Source organism: Hemicordylus capensis, chromosome 3, assembly GCF_027244095.1.
Source record: "Hemicordylus capensis ecotype Gifberg chromosome 3, rHemCap1.1.pri, whole genome shotgun sequence".
NCBI lineage: Eukaryota > Metazoa > Chordata > Lepidosauria > Squamata > Cordylidae > Hemicordylus > Hemicordylus capensis.
In genome coordinates this window covers 76697759-76721380 of record NC_069659.1, presented here as the reverse complement: position 1 = coordinate 76721380, position 23622 = coordinate 76697759, and the positions used below count along the sequence as shown (strand labels likewise).

Here is a 23622-nt window from a genome sequence, read left to right as displayed (position 1 = left end):
ATAATAAAATAAAATAAGTAAACCTTTCCAGCATTATGGACTTTTAAAAGGAGCTGGGTTTTAACATAATGTGTCCTAAATATGATAGTTTGAGGCTGGTCATTTGTGCCTCGAGTGAAGATTCTGGATTGATTTGTTCTATAATCAATTTGTTTGTTTTCCTGGCTGTCCATGGTATCCTCAAAAGTCTTCTCCAGCACCAAAGTTCAAAAGTATCAATCCTCTTTCTATCTTGCTTCTTCAAAGTCCAGCTTTCACATCTATAGATTGTCATGGGAAGAACCATGGTCTGAATGATTCTAATCTTCGTAGGTATAGACACGTCACAGCATCTAAATATCTTTTCCAAGGCCTACTAAGTGCTAGTCTGGTTTATTTCTTGACTGCTGGATCTTTTACTGTTGTTGGTCAATCCTAAGAGTCAGAAGCTATCAACTACCTCAATGTCTTCATTATCAATTCTGAGGCTGGTTGCTGTACCCATTGTCATTAGTTTAGTCTTCTTGACATTTAGTCGTAGTCCCATTTTTCCACTGTGCTCCTTGACTTTCATTACTAGAGCTTGCAGATAATCTGCATTCTCAGCTATCAGACTGGTGTCATCAGCATAGCGCAGGTTACTGATGGTTCTTCCTCTAACTTTAAAACCATGCTCATCTTCTTCCAATCCAGCTTCTCAGTATGTGTTCAGCATATAAACTGAATAGAGAAAGTAGACAGCCTTGTCTTACTCCATTGCCGATCTGGAACCAGTCTGTTTCACCATGTTCCATCTGGACTGTGTCTTCCTGTCCTGTGTACGTTACAGGTTTCATGAGAGCAATGTGATGTTCTGAGTTGCCCATTTTGCTAAGGATATTCCACAACTTGACATGGTCAATGCAATTAAAGGCTTTTCTGCAGCCAATAAAGCACCTATTGACTTCTTTTTGGTGCTCTTTGGCTTTCTCAATGATGTCTCTTGTTCCTCTGCCTTTTCTGAAACCAGCTTGAACATCTGGCATTTCCCTTTCCATGTGGGTCTGTAATCTGCATTGGATGATCCTGAGCATTATTTTGCTTGTACTAGAAGTTCTTGCAAGTAGGGAATATCTTCTAGAGTATCTTGGATGTTGACGTCCCTGCTGTTCAGATCTTCAGTATATTTCCATCCCTGTTTGACCTTCTCTGGATCAGTTACTAATTTGTCCTTTGGCATCCCTTAACATACCAATTTGAGGTTGGAGCCTCCTTCTGAGTTCAGAGATGTTTGGGAAAATCTTCCTTGTTTTTCTGTGTCTATTTCCATCCTCAAGATGTCATTGTCATTCCATCCTTTACAGATGTCATTGTAGTACTGTTCCTCGTCTTTTCTAAGAGCTTTCTGAAATTCCCTATTCAGTTCCTTCATAAGGTCTTTATTTTTCTTGACTTTGGCTTCTCTCCTCTTCTTGGCAATGTCCACCATCTGTTCTGACATCCTCCATTTTTCTTTCTTTAATTTCTTGGTCTTTGGCAGTCCTCTTTCATATTTGTCCTGAACAACTTGTTTGATTTCATTCCTCTGCTTCCCTATCAATGAGGTTCAGAACTTCAAAGTGGTTCCTGATGTTCTCCTTGAAAATTGTGGGTACATTCTCTCTCTCTCTCTCTCTCTCTCTCTCTCTCTCTCTCTCTCTCTCTCTCTCTCTCTCTCTCTCTCTCTCGTTTTTCAACAAGGTAACAGAAATAGAAAAGAGACATAGAAAGAAAGACAAAAAGATAACTTTACAATTAGCAGTTCTTAGACATCTCATAATTACATACATCAATCGGGAGGTTCAGCAGCCCTCTGTTCTCCACCTTCCAAAAAACACCCACCCACACAAAACCGCCCCTGCCAAGAATGGTAAAAACAAACAAACATTTCTAAAAACACAGAAATACCACTTTAATTAACCGTTAAATTAATTATATTAACTGCAGCCAGGATCTTATATGCTGCTAAATGGAGACAACAAATAATCCCAACAGATGAGTGGTTATTAAAATTATGGGAATATGCCTCTATGGCTAAGGTTACTGCTTATTTACGGAATACTTCAGATGCAATATTTATTTCTATTTGGGAGCCTTTCATAATTCAGCACGGGGTCAACACCCTCATCCAAGATTTGGTTTTTCTTTCTAGAATATACGGTTAATATAATTGTATGGGATTTTATGTAATGATCTTTCCTTTTTATATTAGTCCATAAATACTTATGTAACCCTTCTGGAAGGTCAAACCCTTCCATAGCCATCATTGAACCATATGGTTTTCTGATCCAGTTCGAAATACATGTCAAGCAACTGGCATGATGATATAATTTCAAATTAGGAACAGCCAATCCTCCTTGATCTTTTAAATGTTGCATGACCTTGAACTTAATTCTTGGTTTTTTATTGGCCAAATAAAATAATGTATAGTTCTCTGCCACATGTTCAATGTCTTATCTTCGATTTTAATACAGATCATTTGAAAGAAAAAGCTCATCTTTGGTAAAATATTCATTTTGACTGATGCTATCCTTCCCAGCCAAATAAATAAATAAATAAATAAATAAATAAATAAATCCCACCTGGTGAGATCTGCCATAAGGCTCCATGACAGTAAATAATTATTCTTGAACAGGTCTCCGTTATTCACTGTTAAATTAATCCCCCAATATTTAATTTGTTTTTCTGTCAGTTGAAATCCAGTCTTGTCTTTCAAATATAATAGTTCTGTATCTGACAAGTTCCATGTAAGAATCTGCATTTTGTTTTTATTAACCTTATATCCCGAAACATAATGATTTATATGCTCCATTATTGAGTCAAAGAGTGCTTTGGTTGAGTAGTTGTAAGAACTAGATCATCTGCATACAATTTTATTTTATGTTCTTGATCCACCATTTTAATTCCAGAAACTTTTTGTTCCTGCCATATCTTCATCATCAATGGTTCAAGAGCTAGGATAAACAACAATTATGGACCACAGTTCAATTTTTCTAATAGTTTAAACAAGAAGGACCAATCAAGATTGTCAAAAGCTTTTTCCACATTCAAGAAAATCATCGCTGCCTTACTCTTATTCTTTGAAATATCTATTGCATTCAATATATATCTCGGATTGTCTTTCATGTATCTCTTCGATACATATCCTGTCTGATCCAGATGTATTATATCAATTAAAAAACCTTTCAGCATTGTAATCCACATTCAGCAGAGAAATTGGTCTGTACGATTCTGGTCTAATGGGATCCTTCCCTTCCTTATGAATAAGAGAAATGAATGCTTCTTGCCAAGAAGAAGGCAGCGTATGACAAAGTAATATTTCATTCATCACTTGGATCAATGGGCTGATTAATATTTCTTGGAAAGACTTGTAATAAACTGCTGAAAATCCATCTGGGCCTGGTGCTGTAGGCCTCAGCCACTGTATTACTACTTTTGTTTCTTCCTCTGAGATTGGTTTATTCAGCAGCTCTTTCTGCCAATTGGTGAACTCTGATATTTGTAAATCCTCTAAATACTGTGAAACCTTCTCAAGATCTAGCATTTACTTTCTGCATAATCTGGTATAGTATTCCATAAATTGGTCTATCATCTTATCTGTATTTGAGAAAAATTCTTCCCCATTCCATATTGAAGTGATGGTTCTCTTCTCCTGCTCTTTTCTCAGTTGGTACTCCAATTATTTGTCGGCTTATTACCTTTCTCAAAACACTTTTGTTTTGCAAAAGTTATGTTCTTGTATGTCTCTTTTGTCTCTATGAGATCCATTTGTTTATGGAGCTCCTTTATGCTTTGCCATATATCCTTATGAGCCATTTCTAATCTATTCAACCCATTCAATAAGGACTCCTTCTGTTGCTGCTGAACTTTCTTGCCCCTCGAAGCCACTGAAATAAGCAGTCCTCACATGAAGGCTTTACTGGATACCATACTGATAATAATGAAACATCATATTTCTCTGGAAGAAACTCTTTAGTTCATATTGACATTTAAGCTTAACCTCTTCCTGCAGTAACAGAAGATTATTAAGTCTCCATCTTCTTGGACCAGTAGGTTCCCTATTAAACCTAATGATCAATGGATTATGGTCCGTATATGTTAACGGTGCGACTTCCTCTTTAATCAGTCTCAATAAAGCAGATTTTGAAGTCAAACACATATAAATCCTCAAATATGTTTGATGTCATTGGGGAAAAAAGGTATAGCGCTTCTCCAAGGGATTTTTATATCACCATACATAATCTGAAGGCAGGAGCGCCATAGAGTCAAACACATTTCTTGGCAATTTACTGGAATTCTTCTTGTGTCCTTCTGTTTCATCAAGAACTGGTGAGAAAACTGCATTCCAATCTCCCATCCCTAAAATTTCTCTTTCAGCTATCTCAAACAGTGACTGAAAAAATTGCTCATAAAATTCAGTTTTATTGTCATTCAGAGCATAAATGGAAGTAATCATGATTTTTTGTTGTTGGGTTTGGAATTTCAATATAATATCTGCCAGCCTTATCTTAAGTTTGTTCCTCCAAGATCCATGACAAATTCTTGATATAAATCGCCACTACTTTTTTTTTTTCTTATCGCGGTGGCTACATAACTTTGGCCAAGAAATTTCATGTCCAATAAATTGGCATTACTCATCTTAATGTGAGCTTCTTTAAGGCAAATGATGTCTGCTTTTTCTTTTTTCAATTTCAAAAATATTTTTTTCTTTTTAAACTGGCTATTCAAGCCATTAACATTTATATTAAATATTTTTAGTTCACCCATCATTCTAAGAATTATCTTGACCTGATCTATTCTTTGTCTTTCTTTCTAAAAAGCTGAAGCTTGATCTCATTTCAAGTCTTCAGATTGGTCCCCCTCTGGAATTTTATCTGGCATAGTCAAAGTATTTGTCACATTCAGAAAAACCTGTAAACACTTTGCATCTTGAGTCGTGTATATCTGTGCCTTCCCTTGATCCATAAAAACTTCCAGACAAAAAGGTACTGCCCACCTATATTTAATCCCTCGTTGCTGAAGAATGACTGTCAAAAATTTTAATTCCTGATGTTTTCTTAAAATATCGGCAGGAACATCTGGCAGAATTTCAGTCTGTTTGCCTTCAGGTTTCAGCGGGGAATCCCCTTGCACATGAAAGATCGCTTCCTTGGTCCTTTTATTTGCAAATTTTATCATTATATCTCTTGGAAAATTATTTTCTTGAGTATGTCTAGAATTCACCCTATTGATCTCTCAGATATCAAGGGAGTCTTCTGGATCAAGATCCAAAAATTGCAAAAGGAGAGCTTCAATTTCAATTTCCAAATTCTCCTTTCCCACCTCTTTGTCCACACCGTGGAGTTTCAAATTACAGGAATGAAACTGAAATTCGAAAATCTGAACTCAATTATCAAGTCTTTTACATTCAAATTCTCGCGCAGTTTCTTCTGGGTCTCTGCCATTGTATCTAAACACTGATCATGATTGACTATTTTCTTTTCTACCACGTCAAATCTGTATTTCACTTCTGACTGAAAGGAGTCTAGTTTCTGCTCAATTCACTGAGTAGTCTTCTCAGTTTCCTCGGTTGCATTGTGTAATTCCGTGGCAAAGATTTTTCAAAATTGGGAAAGGGAAATGGTATCCTGAGGAACTTGTAAGCCTTCTTATTGATTTTCGCCTTCGGCACCTTCAGAGTTATCTCCTTTGTCATCTCTTTTCCCTGTCTTTTCCTTACCCATTTTACAGGTATATGAAACAGATACGCTTCTGCTCAAATATTTTCTCATTAAAAAAAAAGTACCCAAAAAATTAAATGGTAAAAGCTAATTCCACTGGAAATTTACAGAAACAATATAAAAAAATAACATCTAAATTATATTAAATTGCCACTATTCCAATATCAGTAACAGCCAAGTTAATCAAATACTAAGAAAATATTTTTAAAAGAATATTTATACAGGAATTCTACATTAAATTCCCTAATTTAATAATTTTTACTAATTTCTCAGATTTAAAATACTGGGTTTCACAGAAACTTTGATGCAGTTGGATAAGAATTCTCAAAGTTCTCAGAAATTTATCTGTCCACTTCGTTTACAGTATTTATAGATAGCCTCAAATATTAAGAAAGAGAGAGAAAGAAAGAAGGAAGAAACAAACAAACAAAAACCCCTGTCTGGAGACAATACCAAATGTCATTCAATTATATGCAACATAAGATGCAAAATAAACATGGGATCAGATAAAGTCAGAGATTGGCACTAAAGATTTGACCTTCATTCCAAGACCTTTTATCAACATTCATTCCAGATATTCAGTCCTCACAAGATAATCTTCGGGCTTCCCCTCGTGACAAGGATATTCCGCAAACGGGGGGGGGGAAATCAAATATTCAGAAGCATTCAGGAATATAGTCCTCAAAGCAACAGTGATCTCCAGATTCCCTCTTATGGCAGCCACTTGTTACAAAAACATTCCAGCCCTGTATATAGAAAAACCACATAAAAAACAAAAACCAAGCAAAAAGCTTCCGTATGTGAAAAATTAACACTCCACTGAGTCAGGCTAAGTAAAGGAGATTCCTACACCTTCTAGCAAAATTGCTTACTAAAATAGTTCTAGTGGTTAACAAGCTCAAATGTTCAAAGCCAAAAACTTCATTTAGTAACTTGTAATCCACCGCAACCTTTGTACTCTGTATTGCTTTTATGCTTTTAAAATTTTTAATCAGATTTGTTGTTTATTTTTAGCTTAATATTTTAATTGTGTCTTTTTTACAATCTTGTTTTTAAATTTTGCTGTAAAGTGCCTTGGGATTGTTTTAATGAAAGGCGGTATATAAATTTAACAATCAATCAATCAATCAACTCAACAAGCCAATGTCAAGCTCTGCCAAGCTTTTCTAGCTGCATTCCACTTTTATAATCCATAGATTTGCCCATTTGTAATCCACTTGTCAAATCTCAAAGCTAAAAAAAAATCTGGGTATAACTACTCCACAAAGTACAGCAAACAAGAGGGAGAAGAAGAAGAAGGAAAAAAAAAAAATAATAGAATTGTGTCCACCAAGTCTTGATTTATTGCAAGTTAATTAGTTGAATGCTCTATTTCCCAGAGTTTCAACCAAGTATGCAATGTTAGCCAGGCAGTAAAACTATAAATCACGTAAATAGCCTCTCATGAGTAACTTCTAACAGACTCTGATAGTCTAAGGTCTAACTTTTACAGACAGGATGTTTGTTTCCTTATTAAAAAGAAAGCAGAAATTAAAATGGGGTGAGTCAAAAATGAAAAGAAAAAGAAAAGGCTTTGAACCATAAACTCTATGTTCTAGTTAAATCCTGATTGTTGAGAAAAAGAAGGAATTGAAGTAATGAGTTTAAGCAAATTTAAATAGCAATCTAAGTTTTAAAGAGTTCTTAACTTACAGTGGCAGCCTCTGGAAAACACTTCCACAGCTCGAGATCGCTGATTGTAGCTTGGAGCATAGATGCTTCCTCCAAGTTCGCTCTGAGAGTCTTTGGAATCTTCAAAGAGATCCCAAGTACCTCAAAAAGCAGACCCCAGCAATTAGGCATCTCAGTGCTCCTCTTCTGTGATCTAGACTTCTTGTCTTAAGATCAAAAATAACTTTGAGGGAGGAAAAGCAGCAGAAGCTGCTTACATTTCAAGGCACCATTTGCTAATTCTGTGGGTACATTCTCAAGATCATATTGTGGAATCTGGATAGCTTTGTTTTTCTGCTTTAGCTTGACTTGAAATTTGCACATGAGCAGTTCGTGATCTGTTCCATAACTGGCCCCCAGCCATATCTTTGCTGCTATAACTGAGCTCTTCCACCTCCTTGCACCAATAATGTAATCAATTTGATTTCTTTGTACTCCATCTGGTGATGTCCATGTGTATAGGCATCGCTTTGGTTGTTTGAAGAATGTGTTAGCAATGAAGAGATCATTGGATTGGCAGAAACTAAAAAGTCATTCTCCTGCTTAATTTTTGTTTCCTAGGCCATACTAGTCCAACTGTGTGTTCCTCCTTACCATTTACAACTGCATGTTCTGTCAATTTCAGACTGAACTTGACCACCTCAGGCCTAGCCCCACTAATGCTATATGATGACTTTCAATCCAGTTGGAAACAGAAAGCTATGAATGAAATAAAGCAGCCTATTCCTGCTTCACTTAGTTAACTTGGAGTACAATCCACCCAAGGCACTTATCAAACAACATATTACAGATATAGAGCACCAATCTGACATAGGCAAGGCCCCTAACCTCCCTGTAAGTGAAGGACTCAGTTATGTTAGCGCCCCCTTGCCATACCTAACTCAATTGGAGGTCCCAAAGCATAGGAGGGCCATTACACTGGCGCGCTGCCATGTGCTTCCCTCAGCCGTGCTTGAAGGTCACTATAGGAAAATCCCAATCCCAGAGCACAAGTGCCCCTGTAGCTTAGGGCAGGTAGAAACAGCAGGACAAGTTATTCTGTAGTGCCTGTTCTACAGGGACATCCGTGCCTCCCACATTTTACTACAATTACATGGCTATCCTGGGCGAATGGAACTGTTTTACACTTCTTTGCTGCTATCCAATAGCAACCGTGCTGCCACCTACAGTGTTGCCAGGTTCTGTGCAGCAGCAATTAATATCCGGTGGACGATGATCATGTGTGCCCAGAGCCCACCTCTATGAACTGGAGAACAGCCATGGCTACTGCCTTAGTGTGGCAATCCAACAACCTATATACCCGCAACTTCCTGGCTACTATTTTGCTGGCTTATATTTTTGTGTATATTATAGGATACCTTTTGATGCATATTAGCTCTTATTATTTTAAATGACTGTCATGATTTTATATGTTTTAAATCTTTTAAAACCTTTTCTTACTTTATAAGCATGCAATGCGATCTAGAGTATTGTTATATGGTTTATTCCTATACTTCTTATTGCAGCCGTAGTTAAATCAAAATGTAGCCCAGAGTCTACTATGTCTAGAGCTATAGCTAGATTTTTAATACAGTCACATGCCTATTTTTAATATTTTAAATCATTTTATGTTAGTAATAATGTATTTTAGCGTCTTTTATATTATTGTATATTTTAAATCATCTTATGATAATCTTAGTGTGTACTGATTGACTGAACTTGAGGATAAAATGCATCAACTTCCTCTTCTTCTGCATCAGTTGCTGGGGCATATACTTGAAGAACTGTCATGTTAAAGGGTTGTCCACAATATCTAGTTGATATTAGTCGGTCACTGACCACATGGTACCCAAGTACTGTCTTGGCTATATCCTTCCTGACTATGAAAGCAACACTGTTCCTTCTTTGTTTTTTGTGTCCTGTGTAGTAAATGGTATGATTTTCTGACAGAAAGTGTCCAATTCCAGTACATTTTAATTTGCTAATGCCCAGGATGTCAATCTGTAGCATTTCATCTTACACTGTGTCGAGCTTTCCCATATTCATGCTTCTTACGTTCCACCTTCCCGTTGCAATTCTGTCTTTGCAGCTTCAGATTTTCTTTTCTCGCATGGCAAAATCAGCTGCTAGATGTCAAAACGGGTTTAGTCTGTGTCATAAACACCATCGGTACTCTGAGAGATCCTCAGCTCTTTCTGAGTAGCATGTTGAGTACCATCCAGCCTGAGGGGCCCATCATCTGGCACTACATTGACCATCATTCTATCTTGTCTATCCATGTGGTTTTCTTGGTAAAATACAGAAGTAGTTTACCATTGCCTTCTTCCGCGCAGTATGAAATGATGACTTTGTCATCACTAAAGTGACCATTCTCCCTATATTGCTGCTGCCCAATATAGGTGCCTCTTTGCTTTAGCTGGGCAGCTGGGATAACCTTCACAGTTTGAGTGACTCTACAGGGAGCATATCTCCTGGCATATTTTGTTCATCTCTCCCAGGAACACACACACACACACACACACACACACACACACACACACACACACCCCGCCATGATGAGGCAGCATAGCAGGGGTGGGTGGGAAGAAGGAAAGCCATGCATTATCATGGAAATAATTTCTCTGATATCCTGACCCCTTGTTAGTAAACCAAACTTGCTTAAAGTCCTTGTATACAGTGTAAATTATTAGAAAAGTACCAAAGTTCCGTAGGGGTGTGTGTGCGTGCATGTGTGCATGCTCCAATTTTCTTTTGGCATGTGAGTTGGTGGTGGTGTGTGCTAAGCAGCAGCTGGGTCTGAAGGCTCCCTCCTACCCAGCAGCTGTACTCAGGTCATTAATAGGGTAGGAGGAAAGCAGCAGCTCTTGGACCGAGCTGCTGCTTAGCACATGATCACTGCTGGCATCCCTGACTTAGTTTTTAACTTGACATGAGCTGAAAGTGAGAGTGCACACAGATCCCAAACTTGGTCATGAGAACATCTCTTTAGTAGAATTCAAATTAATGGTTGTGATAACAGTCCTGAAGTACTGTCATTATTACAGTCTGGATGTTTCTTGATAGCAGTGTTCCAAGTTCAAAGGGGAGGCACAGAATAGGTAACAACATTGGCAATATACTATCATTAGGGTGGATTCACATTATTCTCTACGAGTAAATGGGTGGGAATTGGAAATTCCCAGGGAGTGCATGCTCCCAAAGTGCAGCTCAATTTGTGACATCCAAAATGATGGATTCTCCATGTCAGATGGAGAAAGTTGGATTCTCACTATTCCCAATATTCTGACATTCTCAAGCCAGCTTCAGTTATTTACAGATGTTGAACAGCAGTAGGAACCCAACATTCTTCACCTAACATATCCAGGTTTGAATGACAGGGAAATGGCTACTAGTACTGGCTTGCATTGGGACCATGCGCTCCCCAGGAACCACCAGTTTCCACCTACTTTGACATTGTGAGCACGTTGTATGAAGCTTTTGCATTGTGAGCGTGTTGTGTGAAGCCATCCCGAGTTTGGGGTGGTTCTTATGAATGCTAGCTAGAGATCTCTCTGTTTGGCAAATGTAATAGTCTAGGAAGCCATTGAATGTCTCTGAATGCAGAGTTAAAGGCTTTTAAGTACTCTAAACAGGACAAATTATGAGAGGTTCCTTCTCCCCACTTCCTCCTTGCCAAGGATCTCTGTAGCTGGTGTAAAAAATGGCAGATGTGCAATTTTTGAGTGAGACAGAGCTTGAGCTAAGAGAAGCTAAGAAAGACAGAGGCAAAGCTGATTGTGCAGTTTTTGTGTAAGAAAACAGGAGTGCAGCTTTCAGAATTGGTAAAGGAAGAGGTTGGAGTACATGCGCAGCCACCGCTACTACTTCTGGTGGCATCCGGTAAACAGCAGCACAGGGTGGCAGGGAGGTATGCTGTTGCCCCGAAATGCTCTTACATACTCGTTCACCAGTGGGAGAAATGTGGCGAGCAGGGGCGGTAAGTAAACCCACCCCTGCCCTTAAAGCCATCCCCCCACTGCTGTCGAATTTCGAATCAGCCCCGTGTTCAGACTTGTTCAGAGGCCCGTAAAAGGGCCTCCGAAAAGGTTCATGCACATCCCTAGTGTAGAGTTGTCCAGGAATCTGATGTGATCATTGCTGACATAATATATTGTACAAGCTTCTTGAATCAATTTGATGTTCAACCTATATATTTGCAAATAACAAAGATACCTTAAGTCTCATATCCAAGGGAAGCCAGAATCTGATTAGTGCTGCTACCCTGGAACTTAACAAAGACACCTTAAGTCTCATAGCCAAGGGAAGCCGGAATCTGATTAGTGCTGTTACCCTGGAACTTCTCATCACTTAGGGAAGTACATAGCCATATATTCATGAAAAAGCACAGTTTTCTGGAAGGAAAAGCCTTTGATCCGATTCATGACTTTTTGTTAACTACAGTGTGTGTATATATATTCATTATATTCAGCATTCATATATATATATGGCTCACTTGAGATGCCTTTCCAAACAATTATTTGTAAAATTGGGAACAGTAGTAGGCTTGTCTTACACTTTCCTTTTAGTTATTTGTTTTTGAGTTGAGTTTCCAATTCTGGTTTTGAAGGCAAGCAGTTTGTCAATTCAGATATTGCAGAAGCTCTGGTTGGTGCTAAATTGGAAGTGGCCAGGCACACAAAGAGAGGAGAGAGCATGTGAAACTTTAGCCATAGTTTGGAGGCTAAACTGAGACAATATATGTGTATTCATGAAGTTATGACCTGTGCAATTAATCTGTGTTACTGCTATGAGGGCAGAAATAAAGTATTGCTTCTGCATAACTCAGAGAGCTGGCTTTTTTAGAATGCCACAGGCCATGCTATTTTTCAGTTGTCCCAAGATGACAATAGAAAAATATGGCCTATGGCACATTTGAAATGTGAATCTTTAGTTTTTCTTAAAGATTATTTTTGTTTTACTTTTGACCAGAAAGCAAACCAAATGAAGTGGGGTTTTTTTAAAAAAACACACACACCATACTTCAGCTAATTAGTATTCCTAAGTGAAGGCTATGTTTAACAAAACCTAGACGTTGCATCCCATGTAGTTTTAATAATTAAATTTTAATGAATTTGAGGTTTTGATATTTATAGAAAACTGGCAAGGCTGTAGATACAGCAATTTGGCATTTATGAAATATCAGCTTTCAGCAGATAAGGATAAAATTGAAGATTATCTGAACCAGCATTCATTAAAACCCCGACGTAGGTAAATAACTAATTGAACACCATCTGTCTGTTTATACTCTGCTAATAAAAATCTTTGTTTTAGCCAGATTAATAAATGTGTCTGAAACCAGTATTTTTCTAATAGTTTCACACTGTTATTGCTGTTAGTCCAGAAAAATTGTGTTATACGTTTTGGAATTGAAGAACCACCTGAAACAAAATGTCTTGTTTAATATAATAGGATGTATATTATTTATTTATATAGTAGGTTTCATAAAACCTTGAATTTAATTGTTTGAATTTTGAAAAGGTTTGCAGAGAACTGAAAATTATATTTTACTGCATTTGGGGCGGGGGCAGGGAGGCAGAAATTGTTATCTTCTTGACGTTGTAAGAATGTTTGATAATCTATGGCAAAATGTAGTGGTTTTCTGAAGAATTCTGTAGTTGCTCAGAGGTTTATCAGATTAGTAATGGATCACAAACTACCCTGACAGTTTGCCCACCACTACTATCTTCTCCTGCAATGTGTAGCTGCTGAAAGCTGCCTTATGCAGAGTCACACTATTGATCCATCTTGCTCAGTAGAACCTGGAACATTCTGCGTGCATAGTAGATGCTCTGCCACTAATCTACATACCCATCCCTTGGGAAAATGTTCTAGTGCATATAAAGGAGAGAAACAGTGAATTCTGGCCAGTGTTTGACATGAGCTGTGTGTGTGTACTAGAATATGCTTCAGAATCTTCTTCTGCAATGTGTTGACTTATATAATATCTGCCTTTCTTCTAAGGAAATCAGGACGGTATATATGGGCATTATTCCATTTTATTGTCAGAAGAAGCAATGGCTCAGACAATAAGCTTTATAGCCGAGTCAAGATTTGAACCCAGGTGTCTCTGGTCCAAATCCAACACTCTGTCTGCTTTGTCACACTTGCTTTCAACATGTAGAAGGACTGGTGTTTCTTGGCTAACAAAGTTAATAAAGAGAATTTTCTGAGAGCCAGGGCCGTTCCCAGGTGGGTGTGGGGCCAGGGGCAAATCAGCATGTGCGGGGCTTCTTAACATTTGATATATTACAAAATCATACTGATTGATGACATACCGTTTAAATAGTGAGAGTAAATAAATGTTTGGTGAACTTCAAATAGGCTTTTTAAATGTTTTTATTATTATTTTAAAACATTTTATATCCCGCTCTTCCTCCAAGGAGCCAAGAGCGGTGTACTACATACTTAGGTTTTTCCTCACAACAACCCTGTGAAGTAGGTTAGGCTGAGAGAGAAGTGACTGGCCCAGAGTCACCCAGCAAGAATCATGGCTGAATAGGGATTTGAACTCAGGTCCGGTACCTATTTCTGTTAAAACACTTAATTTATATATAAATTTAGTAATGGTTATTCTTTTTTTATATCTGTAGAATTCAATAATGCAATGGCTGAAGAACAAGGGAGTTTCAGAGTAGCTGGACGGATATCTTGGATTTTAACAACAATTCTGATGGTATGGAGTGATTATGGCAATGGTCAAGGTAAACTGAAATATTTTATAATTGAAGGAAAGATTAACTTAGTTCTACATTCTCAATGACGTGTCATTTTTCATGCTGCTTCACCACTGATCAGTTTGCAAGTAACTATGTTGTCCTCTACTTCTTTTAGTTATGCATTTTTGTAAACCTTTGATAGTGAATTTCCATGAAGTTATTGAATATGATACAATGTATAATTTAAAGTAGTAAAAACCTTTCATTATTTGTCAGATAATATAAATTACTTTGTATTCTCCATGTGATGATTCTGAAGTGTGAAGTGATGTGCATATTCATTGTGCTTTGCAGATTTTTCTTAATGACTGTCTGTGCAAGATCTGTCACATTTTCAGAAAAGAGGCTCATTTCAGATCTTTGCTATTTTCCTTCTATGCTTCGTTTTGATAATCTTAAAATATTATCTGCCTTGTTGTTGGAAGAAATGGAATGAATGGTCGAATGGCATGTATGTTGATACATTAAATAGTTCTTGGAATTTAATTATATGAATCCATGAACTGAATAGGAGAATTTAATAGTATTGTTTGAGAATTTTGAGATAATTTTAGATATTTAATGGATTTACAGGTCTGCTTAAGCAGAGGCATCTCAGTCAATTGATTGTATACTGTACTTGATAGCTTAAAGACATGAAAGTGATTTAAATGTGTATTGCAATACTTTGTAGTGTGCAGTTTTGTGTTTGGATCATGATATTCTGTATGATTTCAAGAGAGGCTTTACAGATATTTCTATTAAATTAGCAAAAATCTATATTTATAATTTATGCATATTAATATTTTTCTCACCCTAAGATATATATATATATATATATATATATATATATATATATATATATATATATATATATGCATGCTTTCAGTTCACTTAAATATTTGAAGTTGCAATTGTTGAATGACAGGCAGGGATCTAGAAATTTAGGTTTGGATCACAAGCAAACTACTATTTGTGATCACCATCAAACACTTCTCTTCCCTCGGATTCTTTTCTGGTTCAGATTTTCTGGTGGAGATCTCAGGAGAGAAGCAGGAGCAATCTTAGGGAGAGAACCATTTGCACTGGGATATGGAGATAGTAAGAAACAGAGGGAGCCCTCTCTTACTGTTCAGAAAGGATTCTTGCTCAAGTATCTTGCTCATTCTTATCTCAAAAATGGTAGTTAAAATGAGTCCTTTGGTGAGGAGATCTGTGTGGTGCTGGCTATTTTGCCAGCATAGGGCTGGGGGAACTCACCACTGGTGAGCTGGCAAGCAGATTTGTGACAGGTTTCTGGTTTGACAGGTTTGTGGTTTTAAAATTCTGCATTGTTTTTACTTGTTTATACTGTTTTGGCTATGAAAAACCAATATGCTAGCTCATAAATGCATGAAAACATTTAGTTGAAAACCATTTCACAAATATTGTGATAAACCTGAGTGATGTAATTATGTCTTGTGTTAAGCTGTTCTTTTGAGAACTAACATAAATTATACTTGGGCTCAAGAGAAAATAAAACACATTACAGGAGAATAATTTTAAAGTTAAGATTTAAGTGCTACAGCTAAATTTACCCTGTAGCATAACACCAAGTGTGTCCTGCCATACTGAGTTTTCAAAATACAGAGCATCTTGTTAACTGGAATGAGTTCTGCACCTTTTTTGGTATGTTCTGAAATGTAAGGAAGATTCTCTACTTACCTATCCTTTCCTTACCTTATCTAGCCTGTATTATTTCTGATACAGAAATGCCGGGGGGGGGGGGGAAGGCATGCTGTTGCCAAATTTGCAAATGCCAGTTAAAGCTTGTCCATTGTATTTTGCCAAGCATTGAGGCTGAATTATGAACTTCTTAAAAAATGGTATGTGTTGTGTGATTAATACTAAACTTAAATGTCACATATTTTATCTAAGTAAGAAGTACTAGTGTGAGTTTCCATATGACTGACATCTTATTTAATTTAGGCTAACTCACCTGTTTACACAGCACTCGAATGTTAGGTACCTGTGTCTTGGGATTTCTATTCTGACAGGCTTTCTCTATTTGAGCAATAGCTTGGGCTATGGTAAAGGAGAATCAGTTAAATGGAATGCCATATGGGTAAGTTTTTCATAGAAGCCTGGCATAATTCTTTTTTATTTCCAAACAACCAATAAACAAAATAAAGGGAGCGGGGACAAATATGACATCTCACCATCATCTAATAGATCAACTGGGATTCCACTTCCCCACCATATCCCCTCTTATCATTCCATTCTAGTTCAGTAATGATTGAATAACATATCTAATAAATATCAAAATTAAAAGTATACAACTTGTAGCCTTTTACAGAGATAATCCAAATGTCGGGGATGGAGTTAAACCATGTACCAAATTATAGTGTATAAACGGTTCCCACATTAGAACAAATGTATCATTTGATTTATTCTTTATGTATGAAGTAATCTTTGCCATTGATGCATATTCCCAAAGCTTAAGTTGCCACTCATCTAATGACGGAATTAAGTTATGGCATCATAATTCTGATTGGGCCCAGATATAATTCCTATCAATGCAACTATAGAAACATACATTAAGAAATAGCATGCCTAACCACCAACTCATTTAAACAAACCTAGTTGCTCATTTAAATGTTTATCCAGCCTTAATCAAAAGCTATGGGGAAAAACTGCTGTGTCAATGCACATTTTCATTCACTGGAACTTGCCTGAAGTATGTACAGTATATTAGCTTAAATAAAACTTGGGGAAGGGCAGATTTTGTGTTTGTCCCACATGTTTCTTTAACTGAAGACAATATCTGTCTTACAGTGTTTTTGAAACCAAAGGCTGCTATAAAGGTTTAAATCCCCAAATTGTTGTTCAGGGACAGTAACTTGATAAAAAAAATTATCCACTCTTCCATAGAGACTAATCTAAATGTTTAATAATATCTAGTATTCCAAAGCTACCTCTGATGCAGTAAATATAGTAGGCAATGAACTAGGTTTTCTTCTTTAATTGTTTTTAAGATTGATTTTTGCCATCTATCTAAAAGCTGCGAATCAACTGACAAAGGAATATTGATACAAAGAAAAAAGTACTTTTAGTAGGATATGTATTCTAATGGTAGCTATTTGCCCAATTCAAGGCAATTTTAATGAGGAATAGAACTTGATCTTTTTCCACATCTGAATAATTTATCAGGTTTATGTTCAGAGTTTTTCAGTATCTGATGTGAAAGTATTTTGTAGAGCTACATTACCAGGGAATAGCACTTAGTGTGATAGCTTGTTCTTAACAACTGATGTGAATATAGTGGCAGGCATGCTATGCGTTGCAATGCTGGGGCAGATGCACATGTAAAACGCAGTTTTGGAGGTGTTGTGCAAAAGTGCATTTGCACAACTACCTAAGACAAGATGTGCACAATTGTGTAGTGCTACTTCTATTGGAAAAGACTAGCAACTTTCCCCGAAAGTAAGACCTACCCCAAAAGTAAGACCTAGCAGTAATTTCTGATGTACCGCTAATTGTCCTAGTGCATTTTTTGGGGCTAAAATTAATATAAGACACTGTCTTATTTTCGGGGAAACATGGTAAATCATTTCAGTGGTGCTTAGTCAAAATGAACTGTTTGCTGGAGAAAACATATTAGCTTTTCATGAACTCTTATATTAATATATCCACAGCATTTCACAAATCAGGTTGTGTTGCATAATTTCTGGTTAATAAAATTGAAATATGACCAGATTTTACTGGAAGTCAAATATATTTAAGACTACTTTCTCTCTACTTGCTCAAACTAGTATCAAAGATTCCTAGCCAGAATCAAAGGGTTACTTGTGAACAGTTGGCAACAACAAAATTATATACTTGTGGCTTCTAACTGCTCTTTTGTGTAAGGATTATGAATAAAAGTTATCAAGTTGCTTAAATATATTCATCTTGTGTGGGTGTGTAGTATTTTTGCTGTCACAGTTTAAACAAAGTATTAAGAAAAATAGTTGGTTACCCAGATATTGATATTTATCTTCATCCAGAATATTAAAATATTTTCCTGTCAGGATGTAACCCACTGTGATAAACTCCTGTTAAAAGTGTAGCCCAGCTTTATTACTCTTCTATGTTGTTACTGGGTAAGTAGATTCTTGATGGCACAGCCTAGTTTAAAACAATTTTGGTCTGGGTTATTTTATAACAAATATTTATATTCCACTTTTAAATAAAAGTTTCCAAAGCAGTTTACATAGAGAAATAATGGGATGGATCTCTGTTGCTGGGCTGTTAAAGATGATTTCAGATGCTACGTGAGAAAGTTTCCCCCCTTTTTCTCTATTTATATTATTTATCACTTTGCTAAGAACGCTTGTCAGTAGGGATGTGCACGAACAAATTGGGCAGCTGCCAGTGGTTCCCTAAAGCAGGTGAGCAGCTCCTTACCTGCTCGTCAGCCGCCTTGCTCCTTTTCCAAAATGAACATCACAAACTAGTGACAGAACTAATATAGTCTCAGCAGGCAGGCAGTTGCATATGAAACCAGCTTTTTGTCAGAAGTGGTATTGGACTGTATTCTTAAATTAGAAGAGAGGCTCGCCACAGCATAATAAAAAAGCCTCACTTATGGTTCCTGAAGCAATAAAGGACATTCTAGTGCTTGACCTATGCCTGTCTCTTCCTCATTCATGCAGCCCTAATAAAAAAAAAGTGGCAATGCTATGAGATTTTTTTTTTAAACAGAGTGGTTGGCATATTCTGAAATGCATTTGTTTAAAGATGCATAACAAATGCTACTCAGCTTGTCTTAGCAACTTAAAATTTTCATCTAAAACTAGTGTATGTTTGCAGGCTTCTTGGGAATTTTGTACCTTTATCAAATGAAAGGCATGACTATTGTGTATCCTGGAAAGAATACATGGTTTTAGTCCACCTAATTTAGCATTTGTATCATTTGTCTTAGCATTTTAGTGTCCATCAGAATACAGGTTAAAGGCAAAATTATAGCATATTGTGTCTTAATAAGGATGCAAGATTTATTCTCTGCCCTATCATTTTCACCTCTCCTTTTATACAAGATATCTTATAAAATGCTTGCTGTTCACACAAGCATTTCAACCATACACATCTTGTATTAACTTCAGTCAAGAAAATGTCTAATATTCTGCAGATCATCTGCCCATTGGAGGGCAAGTTGGAGGAAATTTAAATAGATTTTAGTGTATTGCCTCACATCAGGAAACCTAAACTACTCGTTCAGTGGTGAATCAATTTTAATACACTTACTATCGCACTGCTTAGTGCTGGGCCAGAACATTGGATGTTCTGGGATGCTTGGAGATGGAAAACCTGTCATTTTCAAAATGTAATGACTTCTTGGGAATGGGAACTTACCTAAAATAGTATTAGTAGAGGCATTTTTTATGCTTAGGTTTGAAAAGGCGCTGCCTCTATGGGTAGTGGCAGCAGCATTAGAAGTTTTGTTTCGACAACAGCTGGCTTGAACTTTTCTTCCTGGAATGCATTGGGGAATTATAAAATATTGTGACACTATACACAGGTGTGATTGGTGGACAGCCAGATGCAGTTGTTTCTCCAGAAATGCTCCAGGAAACAACACAATATTGTGACATTATAGCAATAGCAATAGCACTTACATTTATATACCACTCTATAGCCGGAGCTCTCTAAGCGGTTTACAATGATTTTTAGCATATTGCCCCCAACATTCTGGGTACTCATTTTACCGACCTCGGAAGGATGGAAGGCTGAGTCAACCTTGAGCCCCTGGTCAGGATCAAACTTGTAACCTTCTGGTTACAGGGTGGCAGTTTTATCACTGCGCCTCCAGGGGCTATATCATTCTATCATTCTCAGTGCATGGTAGGAAGGAAAAATTGAGCCAACAGCAGAGAAGAGAAGTGGCACTTCCAGTGCAGCCACTGTACTGTCTATGGAGACAGTAACTAAGCAAGAAAACTACTGAAAAGTTCATGAATTTTTTGTTCCCTTCCTCAGTGTTCCCTCTAACAGGGATTGTGACTACATTTCCAGGAATCCCCAGCTATAATGGCTTTTGCTTGGAGATTATGGGAGTTGTAGTCGACAACATCTAAGAATTCCTGTTAGAGGGAACGGCTTCCTATGCAAGGGACAAAATTTCCTCCCATTTTCTCTGCCCATGAAATTATCAGTGAAAGGTATCAGGGAGCTGCTACTGTGCATGTACTTCCTTTGCTTACATGTGTCCTTTTGCTTGCATAGGACTTTCAAGTAGATTTAAAAAAAGTCCTCCCTGTTCCAGTCAGTCTTGGAGGAGACTGATTATCTAGACCCACTTCTAATTGGTTTTTAGGTAAGCTATGAGGTGGTGACTGGCTTGGTTGGCCTGATCGATGATCTCCAAAGAGGAACTGTTGGTTCTTTTGGATCTCTTGGTGGCTTTCAATACTATCAACCATAGTATCCCTCTGGACCATCTGATTGGATTAGGAGTGGGAAGCACTGCTTTGCAGTAGTTCTGCCCCTCCCTCTCAGGTAGTTTCCAGATGGTGTCACTTGGAGATGGTTTTGCTTCAAAAAGTGATATTTTATATGGTATCCCCCAGGGATCCATACTGTCACCATTGCTCTTTAACATCTACATGAAAACTCTGGGAGCGATCCTCAGGAGATTTAGTGCAGATATTATCAATATGCTGATGATATGCAAATCTATTTCTTCATGTCAGAGTAATCAGGAAAAGGCATACCTGCCTGGAGGCAGTGATGGGCTGGATGAGAGATAACAAACAGACTGAATTCAAATAAGATGGAGGTGCTTATTGTGTGGGGTCGGAATTCAGGAGACAATTTTAATCTGCCCATTCTGGTTGGGGTCACACTCTCCCAGAAGGAACAGGTATGCATTCTGGGAGTGCTTTTGGAGCCAGACCTCTCACCTGGTTTCTCAGGTTGAGGCAGTGGCCAGAGGTGCTTTCTATCAGCTTTGGCTGATTTGCCAGCTGCATCTGTTTCTTATGATAAACAACTTCAAAACAGTAGTACATATCCTGGTAACCTACAGACTTGACTTTAGGTCAATACGCTGTATGTGGGGCTGTATGTAGTCCAGAAACTGCGATTGTTGCAAAATGCAGCAGCCAGGTTGGTCTCTGGGTCATCCCAAAGAGACCATATTACTCCTATATTAAAAGAACTACACTGGCTATCAATATGTTTCCAGGCAAAATACAAAGTGCTGGTTATAACGTATAAACAGCTAAAGGCCCAGGGTATTTAAGATAATGTCTCTTTCACTGTGACTCCCATTGCTCACTGAGATCTTCCAAAAAGCTCAATCCATGGTTGTCACCAGCTTGTCCATTGGCTACTCGGAAAGGAGCCTTCTCTGTTGTCACCCCAAGATGTTGGATTGCACTCCCTGCAGAAATAAGAGAATCCCCATCTTGGACAGCTTTTAACAAGTCTTTAAAGACACTTTTATTCACCCAAGCTTTAAACTAGAATTGTGGTTTGTTTTAATGTTTTCAATTATTGATTTAATTTGTGTTGTGGTGTTGTAAATCTCCCAGAGAGAGGAATTTGGGGCAGTGTACAAATAAAAAAAATACATAATGTTGCTAAGCCATGGATTATTCAGGGAGTGTATTCCACAACCTAGGAGCAGAGAAGGCGCAATCCTGAGTTGCCATCAGATGCACCAGTGGCACCTGAAGTTGTAGCTCTCCAGGTGACCCTAATGTATAGTGGGAAGCATGCAGAAGAAGGCTTTGTCTTAGGTTCTGCCCCTAAGCCTTTCAGGGCTTCAAAGGTAATAACTAGGGGTGTGCATGAACAGTTTGATGCAAACTGGGCTGCTGCGTAGGTTCGACTGTGAACTGGACTGGCACCAGACCAGTAAGCACCTTACTTACTTTCAATGGTGCCTCTTGCCACATTCCCTTTTTTAAAGACCTTTGTAAGGCTTTTTGTAAAGACCTTTGTAAAGCAAAAGGGGAATCCTTTACAAACAACTTTCAAAGCTGCATGAACAGGCGAACCATTTTGCAGATCCATGGTTCAGTCTGAATTCAGACCGAACTGTGGGAAATGGTCCATGCACTAGGGGTGTGCATGAATGGTTTGGCACTGAACGGGTTCACCTCAAACCAGGCCAGTTTGGAGGCTTGATTGTGGACCAAACCAGTTATGGTTTGATCCACAGTCGAACTGAATGAAGCCTGGTTTCTGGTGGACCAGTTTGGGCCAAAAGGGCAGCCATTGGGTGGCAAGAAAGGTAGTAAAAAGGTCTTCCTACCACCAAGCATGCTGCCTGCACCGCTACTTATCCACCCAGCACAGCCCCTAGTGAAAGTGCATGTGCTCCCGCCTCTTTTACCAAGCCGCATGCACAGAGGCCAGAACTGAGCTGTTGCCGAGCGGGCAGCTTTGTAAAATAGGCAAGACGTGTGTGCACTTTTGCTACACCAGTGAGGGGGGCAGGAGAGGACAGGGTGCTTGGCAGTGAAAAGATCTTAGTATCTCTCTCTCACTGTTGCCACCACCGCTGTCCCTCTCAGGAGCCAAGTCCCCACCCCTATACTTATAATGGGGGAACCTTCTCCGGGTTCCCCTTTACAAGTATTGCTGCCCAAACTGCTGAACCAGTTCAGCTGAACAGACTGAACTGACTGGTCAGTTCGGCATAATGCAGTTTGAATTGATTCAGATTTGAACCAAACCATGTTCTTGGTTTCATGTACATCCCTAGTAATAACCAACACTTTGTATGTTACCTGGAAACATATTGATAGGCAGTACAATTGTTTAAATACAGGCATAATGTGGTATCTCCAGGTTACCCTGGAGCCCAATCTGTCTGCTGCATTTTGAACTAACTGAACTTTCCAAACTACATACCAAGGCAACCCTATGTAAAGCATGTTGCAGAACTCAAGCCTGGAGGTTGCCAGCTAGTGCACCACTGTTTTGAGGTCATGCTTTTCAAAGAATGGATGCAGCTGTTGCATCAGCTGAAGTTGATAAAAAAGCATTCTTATCCATAGTCTTCACCTGAAATACCAGGTTGAGGCCAGGATTCAAGAACAATCCCAAACTGAGTACCTGTCCCTTCTGGGGGAGTATAACTTCACCTAGGACAGGAAGATCTATTCTATCCCATCCCTAAAGTTCCAGTCCCATACAATTAGTACCTCCATCTTTTTAAAATTCAGCTTCAATTTATTATCCTTCATCCATCCCACTACTGGATGAATGTAGGGAATGAATGCCATTTCCTGATGATGATGACGACGACAACAAGAAGAAGGAGAAATAGATTTGGTTGTTGTCGGTATACTGATATTACCGCAAAACTCCTGATAACCTCATGCAGTGGTTTCATGTAAATATTAAATAGCATTGTTCACAGAATGGAGCCCTGAGGGACTCCATATAATGGCTCCTGTTTTAAAGAACAGTGGTCAACAAGCGCCACTATCTGGAATCTAGAGACAGGAGTT

General features: G+C 38.1%; 1 long non-coding RNA gene across 1 annotated transcript in view; it reads left to right on the top strand.

The window, feature by feature from the left end:
* The window catches only part of LOC128352446 (uncharacterized), a 214705-nt gene that overhangs the window by 43483 nt on the left and 147600 nt on the right, over positions 1 to 23622 (top strand). The window contains exon 2 of the long non-coding RNA XR_008320420.1: positions 14036 to 14146. This is a non-coding gene — a long non-coding RNA (uncharacterized LOC128352446). The remainder of the gene's footprint in view (positions 1 to 14035; positions 14147 to 23622) is intronic.